This window comes from Anas acuta, chromosome 1 (genome assembly GCF_963932015.1).
Source record: "Anas acuta chromosome 1, bAnaAcu1.1, whole genome shotgun sequence".
Lineage (NCBI taxonomy): Eukaryota > Metazoa > Chordata > Aves > Anseriformes > Anatidae > Anas > Anas acuta.
The window spans coordinates 195488943-195500181 of NC_088979.1; the positions used below are offsets into that span (position 1 = coordinate 195488943).

The window sequence follows — 11239 nt, forward strand, 5'->3', positions numbered from 1 at the left end:
CTATTAACTTTGGATTGGAAATCTGAAACTTTAGATGATAGGTTTTCATCTCAACAGTCTCCTGGCCACTTAGTTCCTTAAACTTGTGATGAAACTAGTGAATTGCTTGAATTGGCCCTCCCACAGTGCTTACAGTGAACAGACTGTGGCTGTGAGACTAGGGGACTACCAGATTCTTTATTTTATATATATAAAAGTTTTCAGCTGTAATAGTTATGATGAAAACAAGAAAACAATCTTTTTCAAATATCTGGCATCTGAACACAAGCTTCCTGTTACTGGTAGAATTATGAGCAGAAATTCTGTGTATGCAAACATTAGTCCATGTTATCTCCAGTATTTTTCTTAACTCTCCTGCAAAGTAATCTGTCTGTATACGGATGGAGAGAATAAAAGGTTATAGGCAACTGCTACATCTCTGCCTCCATGTTTTTAAAGCTTTCTTTCCAGTTCAAGACAGCTATTGTTTCAACTTTACAAGGAACAGTGGTTACTTTGCTAGAGAAAATCTCAGAAGCCGACTTCATTTTCATTTCCCATATGTTCCCTCATAAGACATTTTCCCATTCTTGCGTACCAGACTGATCTTGCTGTGTCTTGGGAGACATGATTTTGCAGAACATGTAGGGGGTCGCAGAACAAAAAGAGGCTTCTGGAGTCATGTTTTAGGACTTGCTCCAATAAAATCATTAGATTATTTCTGAAGAAAACTGCATTAAAATGGGTATACAGTCTGTTTTGCAGGCCTCTGAGTAACAGAGCATATTGTTTATTTTAGTTATTTTGCTTTTATGCTTTTAACTATCTCTTTCTGCTAATATTTCTTTCCTGAAAATGTGTCTTTTCCACAATGTTCCAAATATCTTACTCCCATAAATAAATAAATAAATATTCATTGATAATCTCTTCCAAAGATATCTCAGCTAAGAATGTAGCTGTAACATTTAAACTGTAACATCTCCTTGCCAACGTATAAAGTGATAAAACTGGTTGAAATGTTTCAGAATTTTGACGACCAGAACATGTGAAATATAATTTCACACTTTAACCACTTTAATATTTTTTTTTAAACCTAAATACCAATTTTCCATTTTTATTCTTTATTCAGCAAGATTTAGTCACATACATCCATTGAAGCTAGAAAGTGTAGTGAATGAAATTGTTATCCTATTGATGTCAGTTGTATTTTTGTCATTAACTTCTGTGGACTCAGGATTTTTTTTACACTGCTTCCTTGTGCATTTATTCTTCCTCATACTTTTTTAGTGTAGAAACTACGTAACCTACATACAAATAGTATACAAGAGATTAGTCTAAATTCTAAAGAACTTTGGAAAAATAAACCTTTGTAGTTTATAGCTCTCTAATTTGTTATTTCTACCTCTCAAGTACCCATTCAGCATATAGACATAATTTCAGTAAATAATTCAGAATTATAACAACTTTAATAATTATTTTTAAACAGCCATCTGTAGCTTTATTCTTAGAATATGCTTCAATATGTATGTACCAGCGAAATAAGGCTGATTAAATGCATTCATATTTCAAGCACAGAACCTCTTAACAGTTAATTGGATTGACATCTTCTCAAAAGAGATGCACCAGCAGGTGGCTTTTGAATTTGATTTAAGTCTACAACTGCAAATCATTGATCAGTGGCAAGACCCTACTGACTCTTTTTAGTCCTGAATCAAGAGTTACACCATCTGACAATGGTCATAACTTGTGAGCTCTGCAATGCAGCCCAGCTTCTGTGGACCTTCCTCATGTACTCAGTTTATGGAAGGAGCTATAATTTATACAGTGACAATATACCAGATAATGTCAGTACAAGAGAAACAAATATTTTCCCTTTACACATGAATTTGTTCAGCTGCATAACAGCTTCATCTCTAAAGGAAATCACAGTTTGCAGGAACCAGTTATAAGGTAACTTCCACACATTGATGCCAATGGGACTGCATGAGAAGAAACAAAGCATGAATTGTGACGTGCGTTTATGTTCAGCCACAATCCTATTTCCTTCCCTCAAGCTTGAAGGTGGAACTTTGCTTTTTCTAATATCTATTATAAATCACATTTCTTTCCATTGCCTGCAAGCCTGCTAGACATTTCCAGAGGCATAAACAGAATCAAAGCAAGACAACTGTGCTGTTAGTGCAAATGCTTTTCATTTCTCCAACCAGTTTAACTCTTTGCTAACTAACTCTTAATGATTTCCTAAATGATGCATAAATATGATTTTTTTTGCAATATAAGTTTGATTGAAGCTTTCCTATATTGGAGAAACATCTGTAAATGCAGTTTACGTACTTGCTCCTAATATTTTAGGCAAGCTTTTTTTGCCACTTGCTGCCACTTGCTGCCAAATTCACTTCTCCCTCCTGTAAAAATATGCAGTGGATTAATCACAGACAGGACTGGATCTATTTCTTGCATGGTTCTCCCACATCTACTGTAGTACCAGAAGGAAGAATTCAAAGGTTTTGTTTGCTTCAAACTGGGGTAAAATATACTGAATATTCCTAGATATGATTCATCTAGAGACTCATCTGATGAGTTCTGAAAAAAATATATATTACCTTCTGCAGCTATGGAGATAGAATGTTCCCAAATTCAGTACTATTAATTGACTTGTAGTTATAAATGACAAGAAATGTAATTCTATTTCTAGGACTGTGTGGTCATCTGACAGAACAGTATGTTCAGTTAACAGTGATGAAAGAACTTAAATAATGACCAAAAAAAAAAAAAAGAGAGAACTGTGCATTCATATTTTGTGTTTGCTTACTTGTTTTTAATTTCCATTTTGTATACACTTTGTCATGATTTTCTACCTTTCATTTGATTGAATTGTAATTACTAGAAACATTGCCTATAGTTGTATAGCTTCCTAAAAAAACATCTGATGTAATCCTACTTTCATAAGAATATCAATCAAAAAAAAAAAGAATACTGTTACAGTGTAAAAGAAAGAAAATTAGGTCTGCAAGAAGCATCAGAAGAAAAAAAAAAAAAGTTGTGCTAAAAGCAGAATTAAAGTGTTTATTTCAACCTCTATTTAAAGATCACAAGTAGTTAGCTTCTGTAATCAAATAGTGCAAACATAAAATGCAGACAGAAGGAAAATTTCATAAAGATGAGCTACAGAAGTAACAGAACATTTTTCTGTAATAAATAAATAAATAAAAGTTTTTCTCGTAGCTACCTTCCAGCTGGAATTAATTATTTACTTCGTCCTTCACACTGCAGGAAAAACAATTCCTTGCAATTTTCCTTATCTAAAGAAATCACTGAATGACATGAATGACACAGTTACCTTGTGACAGGGGTTCTCTTCTCTTCGGGAAGCCAATATCACCACATCCTTTTCCCTGACCTGTATTCTGTAGCAGGGCACAGATATGGTAGCTGCAGAGAGAGGTCACGATAACTGTATTAAACAGAAAGTTCACAAAGAAGTTTCCACTGAAACTATTTCTGTAAGCTTACAAAAGTCTTAAGGTAGCGCATATAGTCAACAGACACGCTAGGTTGAGAAAAATTTCTGAATACTTTTATTGCTTATTTCTAGAAGCAGCCAAATGTCTTAGGGCATTTTGTCTGATGACTAAGTAAAGCACACAGATGTCAACTTCAGTGGAACAAACAAAATGCAAACAGCCCAAACAACAATTATAACTATTAAAAAATAAAAATAGAAAATCTAATGTAGGAATAGATTCCTTCCCAGACCTGTTTACATTCGTTTACGGTTAGTTCATGGGACAAAAAACAAGGAATGTTATTATCCTGCTTTACCTAGAAACAGACCTCTCTCTGAAAACTCTCTGGGGAACAGGTTGTTCTTTTTTTATGGTGTGCATCGGAGCACTAGAGAGAAATACAAGAAATCCAATAGGAGGTTCACTAAGTCACATATATCATGACTTGTATAAACCTTCTTTTCTATTCAAAGTGCTAAATTATCTGAGTTCTGCTAATAAAATTAATCTGAATAAAGTTCTTGTAATTTAATTAATTAATAAAGATGTGAGTTCAGCTGGTCTCCATTTGTTGCTGATTTTTGTAAGCCAATTGCTGATTGATACTAGGTCAGGCAGTGTCCCCAGGCAGCTGGTACTGAGAAACAATTTGAATTCACCCCAAAAGCACATTCAGAGAAGGAAGAAAAGATTTTTTATATTGAAGTCCACATTAACAAATGTTTTTCTGCTTCTGTTTTATGACCTGCATTTTAGGATGTGTTAAAAACATCATAGCCAGCTGGGAAAAAGAGGTGATTCTCTCACTATATTTAGCATTGGTGTGGCCTCACCTTGAATATTGTGTGCAGTTCTGATATCTGCAATATAAAGATGTTGTTAAGGTACTTGAAAGTGTCCAAAGGAGGGCAACAAACTTGGTAAAAGGGCTGGAAGACATGTCCTATGTGGAGAAGCTGAGGACACTTTGTCTAGTTTGGAGAAAAGGAGGCTGAGAAGCAACCTCATTGCTCTCCACAACTTCTCAAGGAGGGGAAGTGGAGAGAGAGTGTAGGTCTTTTCTCCCTGGTAACCAGTGATGGGACATGTGGGAAAGGCACAAAGCTGAGCCAGGAGAGGTTCAGACTGAATGTTATGAAAAATTTTTTTACCACGAGGATGATCACACACTGGAACAGGCTTCCTAGAGAGGTGGTTGATGTCCCATGCCTGTTCAAGAGGCATTTTGACAATGCCCTCAAGAATATGCTTGAACTTTTGGGTAGCCCTGAAGTGGTCAGGCAGTTGGACTAGATCTCTGCATGTCCCTTCCAACTGAACTATTCTATTCTATTCTATTCTATTCTATTCTATTCTATTCTATTCTATTCTATTCTATTCTATTCTATTCTATTCTATTCTATTCTATTCTATTCTATTCTACCCACATTGCTGCCCACTGTTTTGTCAGCTTCTGTACTTAATTTCAGATCACATATGTATCATTTGAACTGACTTAGCTTATATGCAAGCTCACCTTCATTTATTTCCAAACCTTTATCTTCTTGTTTTATGATGATGGTACACAGAAAACATCCATTGTGATGCCTGTTATTTCCTGGGAAAAATATTCCATATTCAACAACATCCAATCCCGTTCTTATTCTTGAGATGCTGGTTAGAACAGGATATGAAATGGTGATAAAAGGAAACAAACAAAAATGTCTGGGTCTTCACAAAGAGATGCAAAGTTTATTTTTATATTCTGTGAAGAGAAACTGATGTATGCAAAGAGCAAAAGTCAAAAATAGCAGATTATGTGATTCTGGTTGAAATGACTTCCCTTCAGATTGAAAGCACTGCCCCTGATCTTTTGGTTGCAATGTGCCTTTCAAGACTAGTTTGCATATATGTGATGTTACAGAATAAAAGGCTGAAATGGTAATGATTTCATGCTGTAAGTCTGAAGCAGTCAGAAACTCATAAATGGTCAGGGCTAAACTAAAGTTAATGCTCAAGTCTACTTATTAAAATACTTCAGTATTTTTTTCCATCTTTGCTCTTTTTTCTTAAAAAAAAATAAAATAAAATAAATAAAAGGGAGAAATGGGAGAATATCATAGAACCATAGAATGGTTCGGGCTGGAAGAAACATTAGAGATCATCTAATTCCAACACCTCCCACTATGCCAGGTTGCTCAAAGTCCCATCCAGTCTGGCCCCTGGGATGGGGCATCCACAGCTTCTCTGGGCAACCTGTTCCAGTGCCTCACCACCCTCAGAGTAAAAAAGAATAGCTAAAGTGTATTGAACAAGAGAATTTAAGTAGATTTCCTTTTAGATGTGTTCAGCTGGCTACTTTTAAAGGAAAATTAGTATGCATTCCTTTTATCCGTATGTTATCAGGTCCATAGCAGGTACTGTATCTGTGCACTTGAATATGACAAAAGTCAGGAAGTATGTTTTCTAACAGCTATCAAGTTAGATGCCTAACTGCTACAGATTCCAGCTCACTAATCAGGCTAGCCCCCAGAGAGTAGCAAAGAAAGTGGGGAATGTATCAAGAGTAAGAAGACAAGGTGACCACCAGTGGAATGAACTCAGGAATATATTCTGGTCATCTCAATTTAGGTTTTTGATGGAAGACCTGATAGGTCTCTACTTCTAGTTTCTGCCTCTTAGTACACAAATGAAACCCTGCAGGCATTCTCTTTTACATTTCTCCCACAGGTTTTACTGTTGGGCGGAAATAAAGCAATGTTACATTCTAAATTTACCTTTCATCTATCAAATTGTTTTATCATTCTAGTACCTCTTTGCAAATTTTAACATCCATACTGATAAAAAAATACAGTCTGTCATGATATACTGATGTAAAAATAAATGAGAAAGAACGGATATACCAATAGAGATTAATCTAATTTTCCACTGATAGGACACTGAACTTTCATTTTCCATAAAAGTTGCGTGTCCCTTATCTATCTGGGTATCCGTTAAACATCTGAGCTAGTGCTGCAGTGGTGAAAACAATAACACTATGGTACTCAACTTATTAAAGAAATAAAAAAAGGAGTAAGAAATCTGAAATAGCACTTTGTAGAACAAAAGAACAAGGCTGGTGAGGGTTTAAAGTAGATATTTTCTAGAATTGGTCATAAGATAAATCTTTTTAATATGATTTCTTATGCTGTTGGCACAAAGCGGAGGAGTGGGTTAATGAGATTCTCCAATTAAACAGAATTGTAGTCATTGTCCATACAGAAAAGAACTGGAAATCCTCTTTCATATAGGAAAAATTGGATGATCTTGAGGACAGCAATAATAGAAATGAAATGAAATTCAATATCTTGTGAACTTAAGGCTAAACAATAGGAATTGATGTCACAATCCACAGTCTGAAACTCAGCGAGGAAAAAGGACATGGGTAAATATATCTGTTACACAATGACTGGAAACCACTGATGTGGAATAATATAATAATATTATATATAATATAATATAAAAATAATATAATTTCTAAGAGAGTCCAGTAACTACTAAGTTACTTTGACCAAGAGCTGATAATGCTTTTTTTCTTCTTTTCAAAATACTGATTTGCTACTACAGTTCTTTGGACCCTTGAAATAAAAACTGACACCAGTCAAATATGTATTCTACAGAATCCTACTACTAGTAAAAACAGACTGCTACATTGTTTACCTCATCAGGGGGATACCAGATTACAGAACTGTAGCACATACTACTATTTGCATATTCAGACAATGGAGTCTAATTCTTATGAAATGCAAATGAGCACAGTTTATGACACGGATATCCAGCAATTAAAGATAGATATATTGTAATGGAAATAAACATAGCATGAATTTCTGCTTGAACAGAAACTGTTCTTTATTGTGGCTTTCAAAGTAGAGATGCCATACATTAAATAGCACGTAGACTGATCAGGCAGCTTCAGAGAATATCCTCATTGGAGTAGACTATACATAATCAGGAGGACAGCAAATAGCAAAATATGCATCACCTTCCAATTTTCACAGGAATAACTAGCTAGGAAGAACATTTCATCATCTCTGACAAACAGTAAATTCTCCATTAATAATTAAACTGACATTTAAGTGTTCAGAATTAGCTTTTAAGTTAATCTTCTCTGAGACATATCCATGTATCTCTGCTGTAATTATAGCACATTTGCCTCATTTAATTGATGCTTTTAATCTAAAAGGTTCTGTTTTAAAACACATTCCCCTAAAACACGTAGTAGGAATGAATTATTGGCAAGACAGCAAAATTGTTCTGAGGACCATAAATCACTACAGCATTAAAGATACTGGACACTGATATTTATTTTAAGATAAAGTAAATGAAAATTAACCTCTGATGGTATGCCTAAACCCTATAGGAAGTGATCTGTTTTCAAAAGCCATGTGCTGTGGACAAGTACTAAGGAATCCCAACACTTCAAAGAAAAAAAATCTACCATATATTTATTTTTCTCAAATAGAATTGGAGCCAACTCTAATCAAAAACAACTGTAAAAACCTTTCCCTGTTTGTTTGTTCTTATTCATATTCAGACATTAAGACATAGGAGAGTGATGTTCATCATGTTTGTTGTAAGTCTTATTCAGACTGAGTGGGATATAATTCCAAAACAAAAACTTGGGTAAAAAGAAATTTTGAAATAGAATATCAATAAAAACAGCTGAAAATAGTACTTTACAGAATCACACAATGATTGAGGTTGGAAGGGACCTCTGGACATCATCTGATCCAACCGTACTGCTCACACATGATCAACTAGAGCAGGTTGCCTAGACCATGTCAGTATAGTTTTTGAACGTCTCCGAGGAAGGAGACTCCACAACCTCTCTGAGCAACATGTGCCAGTGCTCAGTCACACCCAGTAAATAAATAAATAAATAAATGTTTCCTGATGTTCAGAAAGAACCTCCTGTGTTTCAGTTTCAGACAAGAGCCCATTTCCTCTTGTTCTGGCACTGGGCACCACTGAAAAGAGCCTGACTCTATCTTCTTTGCACCCTTCCTTCAAGTATTTATAGACAATGATAAGATCCCCCTGAGCATCCTCTGTTCCAGGCTGAACAGTCCCAGCTCTCTCTGCCTTTCCTCATATGTGAGATGCTCCAGTCCCTTGATAACTTTGTGGCCTTTCACTGGAACCTCTCCAGTATGCCCATGTCTCTCTTGACCTGGGGAGCTCAGACCTGAACACAGTACTCCTGGTGTGGCCTCACCAGTGCTGAGTATGGGGGATCTCCGCCCTCAACTTGTTGTTTTTGCCTGGTGCAGCTCACATTACCATTAGTCTTCTTTATAGCGAGGGTATATTCCTGGTCCATCAGGATCACCAGGTACTCTTCTGTAAAGCCGTTCCCTAGCTGGTCAGCCCCCATATATTGGTGCATGAAGTTGTTCCCCTCCATGTTCAGGAAACTGCATTTCACACAGTTCAGCTGCATGATTGATTCTACTAATGCCTCAGTTGTGTGTTGGATAGATTGCATATGAGATCAGTTAAGGGGAAGGTCCTGAAAAGGGAAGGGAAGGGAAGGGAAGGGAAGGGAAGGGAAGGGAAGGGAAGGGAAGGGAAGGGAAGGGAAGGGAAGGGAAGGGAAGGGAAGGGAAGGGAAGGGAAGGGAAGGGAAGGGAAGGGAAGGGAAGGGAAGGGAAGGGAAGGGAAGGGAAGGGAAGGGAAGGGAAGGGAAGGGAAGGGAAGGGAAGGGAAGGGAAGGGAAGGGAAGGGAATATATGACTCTTAGATCTCTTTAAGACTGACCCCAATTTCAGTGACAGAATAAAGAGTTGCATACTAATATTAATAGCTTAGAAAGGAACAGAGTATCAAAATCAAACAGAAAAATATTGTAGAGATTAGAAAGATCTTTAATATGCACACATTGAGGTAGATGATTTTTACTCTTGACTATGCTAGGCTGAATTTGTAACTTCAATTTAACAATAAAACTTTTATTTTTCCCTTCCTTGGGCATTCTTAGCACTTTACAGTTAAGATGAATATTTCCTGAATCAGATATCACAAAGTGAATAAAAAAGCATTCTGTCTTGTCTACCTAAACTTTGCTACCCCCTGTATGACATCAAATGCTACATATTTTCTTCTCTACAGATGTTTATCAGTACTTGTGAGAAGCTCTTCCTGCTGTTTACCAGCCTGGCAGATCTATATACTTCTCACTTTTAAACACATACCAAATATTTCCTTTTTCTATTCTAAATAGTTTCAGAAGTCCAAAAAATCTTAGCAGGTACTAAATGTGGATTTTCAGCTGAGTGTAAGGCTTCAAAAAAGCATCACAGGGAAAAAATATTTTTTACAAACAACATTGAACGTAGTATGAGGTATGAGACATACCTTTCTATTAAAAAAAAAAAAAAAGTATTTTGAGAATAATTTAATTATAGCATTGTGCCAAATAAAAATTGTACATTGATTGTCTTTCTGAAGAGGGGTTAGCTAGCTAAATGGAAGTCTGGATGTAACGGCAGAAAGATTTTGACAGATAAGAAACTGAATTGGATAAAATGAATGAACATTCTATATTTAACTGTACTGTCATAGGCACAATAAACTGTGAGACTGTTTAAAAAAAAAGGAAGAAAGAACAAAAAAAGAAAGAAAGAAAAGAACTCATGAATTTTAAGACATTTTATAGATTGGATTATTTTTATTTCTGGTCTTATTTGAAGGCCTAAGAATGATGATCTCTGCATTTTCTCTACAACCTGAAGGGCAAAAGACTAGATAAAATCTTGAGGACAGATAGCACTACGAATCCTAACAAGCAATGTTTTATTTAAAATCTTAGTTTCTTTGAATAAGCTAAGAATTTGGTCCACTACATTTCTTCCAAGAAACAAGGTTTACATAAACACTGAAAAGCATAAGACTCATGATAAAATTGTAACAGAGGGCATAACATTAACTAAAAACACCTCAAAAGAAGTACATCCTGGCATCCAATCCTAGTATCTAACGTCTTGGTTTACATGACATTTATGTCTACTTAAACTGTAACATCACCCGTATAAGTCAAGATAGTTATATAAGTTCACTCTACCCCTAGGCACTACCTTTCAGAAACAAACTTCAGAATCACAGGAAGGTTTAGGTTGGAAGAAACCTCTGGAAGCCATCAGGTCCAACACCCTGCTCAAGCAGGGACACCCAAAGCAGGCTGCCCAGGACCATGTCCCAATGACTTTTAGGTTGGATGTTAGGAAGAACTTCTTTACTGAAAGGATTGTTAGACATTGGAATGGGCTGCCCAGGGAAGTGGTGGAGTCACCATCCCTGGAGGTCTTTAAAAGACGTTTAGATATAGAGCTTAGGGATATGGTTTAGTGGAGGACTGTTAGTGTTAGGTCAGAGGTTGGACTTGATGATCTTGAGGTCTCTTCCAACCTAGAAATTCTGTGATTCTGTGATTCTGTGACTTTTGAAGATCCCCAAGGAGGGAGACTCCACAGCTTCTCTGGGCAACCTGTGCGAGCAATTAAGTGCTTCCTGATGTTCTGATGGATCCTCTTGTGTTTTGGTTTGTGTTTATTGCCTCTTGTCCTGGCACTGGGCACCACTGAAGAGGGCCTGGACCTGTCTTCTTTGCACCCTCCCTTCAGGTGTTCATAAGGACCCCTTGAGCCTCCTCTAGACCAGGCTGAACAGTCTCAGCTCTCTCTGCCTCTCCTTAAAAGAGAGTGCTCCAGTCCCTTGATCATCTTGGTTGCCCTCTATTG

At 36.5% G+C, this 11239-nt stretch overlaps 1 long non-coding RNA gene across 1 annotated transcript; it reads right to left on the bottom strand.

Moving 5' to 3' along the window:
* Positions 1 to 272: 272 nt before the first annotated feature.
* Positions 273 to 3975, bottom strand: LOC137850329 (uncharacterized). The gene is made up of 3 exons (XR_011092482.1): positions 3802 to 3975; positions 3320 to 3411; positions 273 to 370 (listed from the first exon to the last, which is right to left on the bottom strand). It is a non-coding gene; the product is annotated as an uncharacterized lncRNA (long non-coding RNA).
* Between the last annotated feature and the right edge of the window lie 7264 nt (positions 3976 to 11239).